This window comes from Corvus hawaiiensis, chromosome 4, assembly GCF_020740725.1.
Source record: "Corvus hawaiiensis isolate bCorHaw1 chromosome 4, bCorHaw1.pri.cur, whole genome shotgun sequence".
Lineage (NCBI taxonomy): Eukaryota > Metazoa > Chordata > Aves > Passeriformes > Corvidae > Corvus > Corvus hawaiiensis.
Window position 1 is genome coordinate 11,579,367 of NC_063216.1, and position 7,144 is coordinate 11,586,510.

Genomic DNA, 7,144 nt, shown 5'->3' on the forward strand with positions numbered 1-7,144 from the left:
CAGGAAGCATCCACTTAGCAACTGCTGCTTAATAATTTATTCACTTTCCCATTAAATGGTACATTCAGTCCACAAGACTTCAACACCTTTCTCGTAGTTTTATTTACAGTCTGCAGCGTGTTCTGTAAAACACAGGAGTGCTCACAGACACACACACACAAACATTTAAATAAGTACAGTTTATTCCAAAGGAAGTCTACGCACTACTTTTCCCATAAAAATTATAAAAAATACTTTAGTTACTGTATTTTACCTAAACCAAGATACTTGAGAATTCTTCCACAAGTGATGCCCCCTCCCCACAAAGGGCACTCCGACAAGAAGAAATTCAGGAGACTGCATCACCAAATAAAATCCTAATGGCAACTGCTTCAATGCAGCAGAAGAACAAAGAACTCCCACTCTGCATCCAGCAATCCCTGCTCTGCAGCCTGTCTGCATCTGCTTTTGTAGGGCTTGTGGGGCTTTTGCACTCACTTCCTTCTCCAGGGCAGTTCCCACAAACAAAGAATGACTGAATTTCTGCAGACTGTCACTCGGCAATCCTGCATTTCACACATCCAAAGGGAAACACTTTCCTTTGAGCCCTTTATTTCAAGGAGTCTCTTTTTTACTGAGCATCCAGTGAGAACAGTGCCCAGTTGTGGCTGTTATTATTTCTCTGCTTTTGCTGCGTGGCAATATTGTGCTGGAGCTCTGCAGAACACCCACTGCAGCCCTTGTCTCACTGGGGCACACCAAATTGACAAAAAAAAGGCACAAAGATGAAACTCCTAAAGCAGCAGCAGCCCCAAGTCACTGAGCTGCTGCTTCCCAACACCAACACTCTGTGTCTCAGCAAACACTTCCAACACACGAGCCAAGGCCACAGGGGAGTGAAAAGCCCAGAGCCTGCGGGCAGGACAAGCACTCCATTGATCAGTAAGAAACCAACACAGCTCAGCTGGATGGTGCACTTAAGACTGGACCTGGAAGCATCAGGAAAAGCCATTGGAACACAAGCTCAGCAGCACAGAATCCATTTGTCACCAGCTGATGAGATGGGAGGCTCTGTGTGGGACACGTTGTGCATTCAGCTTCAACAATGCCCCAGCTCCACAGCAGCGCTGAAAAACTTCTGCTTTTAACAGTTGGAGAGGATTTTCTCAATGGAAGTGAAACTGTCATTAACAGAGGAACAGCACATGATGCACAGCATAACCTGCAATAAAAAGCTTTTGCTTTCCAGCATGTAAACATCCAGGTTACTGGACTTTAGCTCATATCAACGAATCTGATGATAGATTTTTTTTAAATTTTTCTTGGAACTAAAAAAGTAAAATCTTCCATAAAAGGATAAAGCACAAAAATACTCTCTCAGTAAGTCTCAGGAAGCCATTTAATACCTTCCATGTCCTAGGAACAACTAGGCAAAACACTTGGAAAGTGTGAGCAGCAGAAATGTTGACCATTGAATGTTTGGCAGCCGTGTGCTCCAGCTGCTGGGAGGGGCTTGTCCCCCACTCCACACCAGTCCTGCAGCTCCCCAGCTATTTCTTCTTCTTCTTTGGGGGCTCATCCTCAGAGCTGCTGCTGCTGCTGCTGCTGCTGCTGCGGGAGGAGCTCGGATCCGAGTCGAAGTCGGAGGAGGAGGAAGAGCTGCTGGAGGAGGGGGAGGCGGAGGAGCTGTCCTCATTGTCACTGTCCTCGGAGGAGGTAGAGGAGTCCTGGCTGTCAGAGGAGGAGTCGCTGGCTGAGCTGTCACTACTGCTGCTGCTGCTGCTGGAACTGGTCACACTTTTGGACCTGGGAGAGAACAAAGAGCTGAGCACAGCCCTGCCAGAGCCCAAGGCACCGTGTTCTCTGCTCTGCTGTAATTATCCAAAGATCAATTCGTTGCCTTGAAAATTTCCAGACCTCACCACCTAAGATGAATTCCTGTGCCCTCCCTCCCTTTCCCACTCCTGGATGAGTGGATTTTGGCCATTTGAGCAACGGCAGAGTGGCCCCAGGGCATGACATAGCCCAGCAGGACTGCAGAGAGGGGCAGAGAGGGAAAGCTGGCCAGGATCTCGTTCCCAGCCCTGAGTAGGGGCTTTACTGGCCTGACTGTCCTGTACTACCCAAGCTCTGGGGACAATGAACCAGGCTCAGTCCCTGCCTCACCACTGCAGCAGGAATTCTGTCAGTTGTGACCAAACTTGTCCAGCGAACACATCCTACAAGCTCCTTCCTGGGCAGTTATTAATAAGGAAAACCAAGAGACTGTAAACAACCTTAAAGCAGGATACCAAGCTCCAGCCTTTTCTTTGAGAAGCAAATATGGCTAATTTGTGCCTGCTCAGGATCAGAAGGAGCAGCTATCTCCTGGCAAGAGCCCAGGGTGGAGCACGGAGCAGAGCTGGGACACTGTGGTGGGGTCCTGCCACGTTCCTCACCATGGGGCTGCCGAGTCCCTGGGAAGTGCCCGTTCATTGGGTCACCCAGCTGCCAGCAGTTGTTTCCCACTTCCCACTCCACATTAATGTTTCATCTCCGGCATTTCAAATGCTTTGCATTTCTGTAGGAGCAGGGAGCCTGTCTCCCATGGCAACAGTGCCAGGAGTCCAGGACAGAAGAAGGAGCTGAATGGGAGCACAAACTGGAGAGGTTTCTCACCACAGCTCAGCTGATGGCTGTTACTGAAACCCAGTTCTTGCAGTAAATTAATCCCAAGTGTTTGCTCCTCCATTCTGCCACAGCTCACCTCAAATACCACTGGATTTGGAGCCTTTCAGTGGCCAGGGCAGCTCCGGGTGCCACAGGCAAGACCTTGGTGGAGACTTTCCCTTGTCAGCAGTTTGCCAGGGGACCCTCAGAACACCTATCCTGTTGTTTTCATCCATGGAACTAGTGGGATTCTCAACCCTGCAAGAGGCAGAAGCACCAATAATCCTGGCCCTTCCTCACTAGGATTTTCAAAATAAGCCAAGGTTTTCTGTGTCTGTTCAAATTAGCTTTAAAGGCATTGATTTAACAGAGAGGGTATTCCCCCCCTCCTGAAATTCATTGGGAATTAGAAATGGACACAAAATAAAAATGAATGATTCCTACTCCTCCATCCCTTATTCTTCTCATCAGTCCACAACACTCGCCCCATGTGACAGAAAAGAGAAGGCACACTCAGGTTAGGGTTAAACTGTGTTTACGTTCTCTTTTCAGGCCAAACTAAGGAAGCACATCCAAAACCCCCGTGCTTCGGAGTTGGTGCATTTCCTCTTTGGGCCGCTGGAACTGGTAAATCTTATTCCCAGGTCTCACTGGGAACTCCTTTTATTTCTAGTTCACACTTACAAGTAGATAGATTGTGCAACAGGGTTGGAAAACTGCTCACACCTGGCCACAGCTTTCTCAGGAACTTCCAGAAGCGATGCCGGTTGTTCCTGGCCTCTGATCCGGTTTGAAGCTTGAAGTAAATACAGGAACCCCAGCAAATATGAATCCTTCCACCCAGTCAATAAGGCATTACTGTGAACAAAAGGGGCAGCCAGCTGGAGTCCCCACTGGGAATCTGTCTGGTCTCACCTTCAGGCAAATACGGCTCAGTATTTGCACTGAAAATGCTTGGAAGCAGAAATCCCAACTTGGAAAAGGAGCCACAAAGGAATAGCAAGATACTTTCCATTTTTTGAAGTGTCAGCTTCTGACACTTCACTTGTCTGTAACAACAGCTCATTTGTAGATCAGCTCTTCCTTTGACTCCAATCCAAAAAAATCTCATGTTCCCTTGAACTATCCAGTCTCCTTCAAAGACTTAGGTTGATGTTTTTTGCAGTGACTGAGCTCATCCAAGGATCAGCTTTGTCTTCGATTCCTGCTCGTCTGTGTGTCCCCGGTTTGACATTTTGACCGTTTCCTGCAAGTTCTCTCCTCTTTGTGTGGTATTACCGCAGGCCTGGTTCCTACGGTATATCACCGTGTCCCGCAGCTATAGGGAGGAGGAGGAGGAGAAGATCCAGCAGGCAGGAATTGTGCAGCAAGATTGATTTATTTAATTATTTTACAAACTCTTTTATAGACTTTTTTCTTCATAGTCTAATTGGACAAAGGACCAGCCACCCCTTGGGGGTGATTGGCCAAAATCCTAAAACATCCATTATCAAAATATTTTCTACTATACCATAAACAAGACTTTCCAAGGTTGCAGGTGGCTTGGTTGTTTACATTCCCTGCTACCTCTTCTGTGAGAGAGAAAAGTCTCTCACGGACTTAGAAAAATAACAAGAAGATCCTCACTAACAGCATTTTTGTACCTACAGTGTGGTTTGTGTGTGACCCAGATCATCAACAGCTGCGGTGGCCCCGAGCTGGCCCAGTCTGTCCTCAGCCCACTGCTTTCTAAAGACGCCACCAATTTCCTGAGAGGACACCTGACACCCAAAGAGATAAACCTCTGGGATTCCCTGGGGGAGACATGGACCAGATCCAGGTAAGGACAGAGCTGCCATCTCCCCAGACTCCCCACGCAGATGGGATGCTTAGATTCCCTGATGCTCCTGCTTCTTCTTTCAGGGGATGCCCTGAAAGACACATTCTTCATGAATGTCACCTCATATTCCCACTTTCTGTCCTAGAGCCGAGTGGCCCCGAGACACGAACATCCCCACCTACATCCCCAAATTCCGCAACGGCTGGGAAACGCCCACAGAAATCTTCCGTGGAGCTCCCTGGGAAATAAACATTGGACACTTGCAAGAGGAGGTTAGTCCTGTGTCCCTGTCCCTTCACTCTCCCTCCCCCTTTTCCGGAGAGATGGAGCTGCAGGGGTAGTGGTGGCGTGCAACAAGTAGTTGGCTCAAAACTCAGTTGGATCTGGTTGCCCCAGTTAAATACAGAAAGCAAATGAGGCTGGAAAAGGGCAGCAATAATGAGCCTCTCCCAATCCAAGGCAACAGCACCCTACAGCGTAACTGAGCTCCAGGGACACAGGCTTCCCTGGAGAACACCTTGACCAAAATCTGCCAGACCATGACTCATCTACCACTATCCCTCTCCTTTTCTCCGATCAGCTTTCCCCTTTCCTGGTAACACTGACTCCATGTCTGCCTTTCCAGCTCTCCTCAGCCAATGGATATCCTTACCGGAACTCCTCACTCAAGCGTGGCCAGACGGCTGAGCAGACACAGGTTGGGGATGCCTTCAAACAGAACATCACTCCACATGGAAATAGGTAATGGATCCGCACGCCTGGAGCTTTGGCTCCCACCTCGGAACCTCATGAACGCACACGGACACGTACAGTGACACTGGGACGTTTGGGCATCCTGGAGACAACTCCCTGCCACTGTTAATAACCACCAAGGGAAGACAAAGATCAGCTGAGGGGTTATTCCCATAAGCACTGTCTGCTGTTTAACCCCCAGCAGCTCTGCAAGGAAAGGAATCGCAGGTGTTTTCCACTGCAGGAGGCAAAAATATTGACTGACTTCATCAGTCCATCCATAGGTCTGATTTCCCAACATCAGCCCAGCAAAGTGACCTTAAGGATCAGGTGCCAAACATGCTGCACTGCGCTTTGGCTCTCCATGTGTGTAGAGACGCTGGAATCATGGAATCACAGAAGGGATTGGGTGGGAAGGGACCTTAAAGATTATCCCGTTCCAACCCCCTGCCATGGCCAGAGACACCTTTCACTATCCCAGGTTGCTTCAATCTCTGTCCAGCCTGGCCTTGGACACTGCCAGGGATCCAGGGGCTTCTCTGGGCAACCTGTGCCAGGGCCTCAGCACCTTCACAGGGAAGGATTTCTTCCCAATATCCCATCTAAACCCACCCTCTGGCAGCGGGAAGCCATTCCTCCTTGTCTTTCACTCCAGGCTCTTCAAGTCCCTCTCCAGCTCTCTTGGGGCACCTTTAGGCACTGGAAAGGGCTCTAAGGGCTCTCCAGAGCCTTCTCTTCTCCAGGCTGAACATTCCCAGCCCTCCCAGCCCGTCTGTGTAATGCTCTAGCTCTTGGAGCACTTCCTGGCCCTTCCTGGCCTCCTCTGGACTCCCTTGAGGATCTCTCCATCCATCCCAAAGTCACCCCAGCTTGCACAGACAGAAGCTGCCTACAGAAGGAATCTGCCCCAAGGGAAGGGCACACACAAACCTCACCCTGTTGGAAACACAGGGCCAGGGAAGAGCAGCCCGACCCCCCAGCACTGCTGGAAAACATTTTAGCTGAGGAAGGAGCTTTGTTTCACTGGAGACAGCAGCTCCCCCTTGGCTTTAGACAAAACCAAAGGCAAACCCACTGATTAGGGGCTGAATAGAACAGTGTATTTCAGTCCTGCCCACCTCTCCCCCAGGGAACCGACAGGGCGCTGGGTTCAGACAACTCTTCTTAATGAGAGAGAATTCTAGAAAATGGGGGAAAACCCGTCCCCTTTCTTCAGAAGTCTTGGGAAGGTCACTTCCAAAGCCAGAACAAACAAGGCCACCCCTTTGCCTTTGGTTTTTCCCCAAGGGAAAGATGGCTCTTCCACCTTCTAACAGCCCTGACACTCATTTCCCATCACCGGTTACTCCGCGGTACAAAACCTTCATCAAAGTACTTTTAGTTCAGAGTTTAGAAGCCCCATCTGCTTCCTTGTTTACATGAGCTCACACCATGGAAACTGTCACATCTCGGAGTGCAACCAAACTCTTCCCAAACTCCACGCGAATCCTCTGCCGTGATTTGACACATCACTTTACAGGGATTTGACTCAAAGTTTTCAGCTGACCATCCGCTTTGCTGATGCCAGTTCGAGTCTGGGAAAAAACCCTCAAGCCAGACTGTTTTTCCATGGTTTTCTGTTCTAATCTAAAGGATTTATAAGCTTTACTACAAGAGTTCAAATCCACAGGAAAGTACCTTAAATCAAATTATATCAGCAAAATAACTCTTTTTCTCATTCACCCCATCACTGATTCTGGTAGGAACATCAGGTGGTAGAGATGCAATGTGGAGCAGGGAAAGAATTAGGAGCACTTTCAAAGATCTGTTTATTGACTGACAAAAGATCACACATAACCAACTTCTGCTTTGCAAAGCAGGATAAAAATACTCAGGCCCATCCAAACTACTTCTTATGCTAGATGTGGCTGATCGATAGCCCAGCTGAAAAATGGACAAGCCACTGTAACAAGAAATACAAGTTTG